General features: G+C 32.4%; 1 long non-coding RNA gene across 1 annotated transcript; it reads left to right on the top strand.

The window, feature by feature from the left end:
- The first annotated feature begins 209 nt into the window (after positions 1–209).
- Positions 210–1,764, top strand: LOC134658905 (uncharacterized). Its single transcript, XR_010097771.1, has 3 exons — positions 210–252; positions 593–631; positions 1,731–1,764. It is a non-coding gene; the product is annotated as an uncharacterized LOC134658905 (long non-coding RNA).
- Positions 1,765–2,149: the final 385 nt, after the last annotated feature.

The following is a 2,149-nucleotide window of genomic DNA, read 5'->3' as shown; positions in this document are numbered from 1 at the left end:
TTGATTGGTTCGTGTGTTCACGGATTGTGGAGGATGCGGGTTCAAGTCCTGCCGGAAGCGTAACTTTTTTTCAATTTTTTTCCTTTAATTATAAAATATTCTACTTTATTACAGAATTAAATATTTATCTAAGATGCGTTTAACCAGCGAATTAAATGACCTAGCTCGTAGTAAAAAACATGTATCAATTAATTAAATTACCACTTATATTTGATACAGGGTAACACAGTGGACGGTCTTGCAAGAGTCACGGTAAGTTTCTCTATTTTAAGTTTACTCAAGTAAGGTAAATGTGGCTAATTCCGTCTTAGCTAATTCAGCCTACGAGCGTATATTTCTATGATTTTCAATGACAGGAAAATAAACCCATCTACTTTGAATTGCTGAAACTAAAAGCAATCGCTGCTTTGTCGATGAAATTATCAGTTTTATTCGTTGTTCGAGAAAAACGCTAGTGGACGGAATTGTCCCTATGACGGAATTAGCCACAGTGGCCTTACTTACTTTTCTAATAAGGTTATAATATATATAAAATTGTATAATTATAACTGTTTTTTCAAGCATAACTAATTATATAATACATTTTAATTAGGACAGGAAACTTGGAAGAAACATGCAGACTATAATAAATGTAAGTTATTTCTCGTACAAAGAATAAAATCTTTTGATGTTTTAAAGCAAAGATATGTAAGACAATACATATAAGTTCTAAGAATTTTAGCACTTAATTAAATAGATTTAAGATTTAAAATAGAACGTATATTAATTAGTTTTGCTACTTTTGTATTTTTCAAGTTCAAAAGGAATCCCTCAGGCGCTTTACTTCCAACAACATATTATTCTTTGAAGAAATATATGTGCCGTTAGAATGTAGGAATGTTGACGTAATTACTGTACCTTTTTACACAAAGACTAAATTCCAAATTTCCTGCATAACAAATTCATTCTTATGGTGACACATTTAAGGTAAAGAATATGAAACGGTTGTACTTCAAAATTAGACTTTATTATGCGTCTTTATGGTAAGTAATTTGCTGTTTTTACTTGCGGTTGTGTTTGGAGTTTTGTTATTTGATTTTCGTTGAAAAATTGCCTGTTGCTTTTCCCAGAAGGAATTACATTCATTTCCATTACAAAGTCTAACCTAAATACGACAAAGCGAAGCGGTTTTCAAGATTTTCTAAAGCTTTCAACTCGGATTTACGTCAGATTACCAATGCTTCTTAAATATATAAACCCATCTACGTCTAGTCGTGCTTTAACATTTCGGTGACTTTTTTGTTTTATTATATACTAGCTAGATAAAAACTACCCTATATCCTTCCCCGGGACTCAAACTATCCCCATACCAAATGTGAACTAAATCGGTTCAGCGGTTTAAGCGTGAAGAGGTAACGGACAGACAGACAGACACACTTTCGCATTGATAATATTAGTATGGATTATAATATTTGTAATAGTACTTACCTGGTTATAAGCGTTCTATGAAGTGTTCAGGAACTGCATATTACGATCGCTGTTTCGGCATCAACCACACTCGTCACACTATTTTACAATTGACGTTTTAAACCGTCATGTTGACTCCTTCCTTTGTTTTTACAGATGTTCGAAATTTGAATCTCATTATAAAATCGAATTTGATGATGTTATTACGAAATAATAAAATTAAAACAGTTAAGAAAGAAATTTATTTACCAAAACCGTTTTCATATTAAAAATCTGTATTTCAGGGCACAGTTTTCGTTCCCGTTAGTTACAACCCAAGAACGGTAAATATTAAAAGGGTAACTCACGTATTTTAAGTCGAAAAACGCTCGACATATTTAATAAGTCAAGTCAAGTCAAAATATACTTTATTCGGGTCTCTATTGTTTCCCACATAGTTTTAAGCCATAATGTATTGTTTGCCCGCATTTTAGTTAATCATAATTCATTTGGTTCAGGAACGCGTCACTTTTCAGGATTGCCATAAAACAAACCTAACCTAACCTAACCTAACCTGTCTATAGGATAACCTAACGAAAATCCTGAAATGTTAACTGTTTCAGTTTTATGACTAATGATAATAATGACAAACAATACATTATGACTTAAAACGTTATGGGAAACAACGGGACCCCGTATTCATGTAGGCCTAGCAACAAGCACT

Source organism: Cydia amplana, chromosome 23, assembly GCF_948474715.1.
Source record: "Cydia amplana chromosome 23, ilCydAmpl1.1, whole genome shotgun sequence".
Taxonomy (NCBI): domain Eukaryota; kingdom Metazoa; phylum Arthropoda; class Insecta; order Lepidoptera; family Tortricidae; genus Cydia; species Cydia amplana.
The sequence above is the reverse complement of the archived record's forward strand: the minus strand, read 5'-3'. Positions and strand labels throughout refer to the sequence as shown.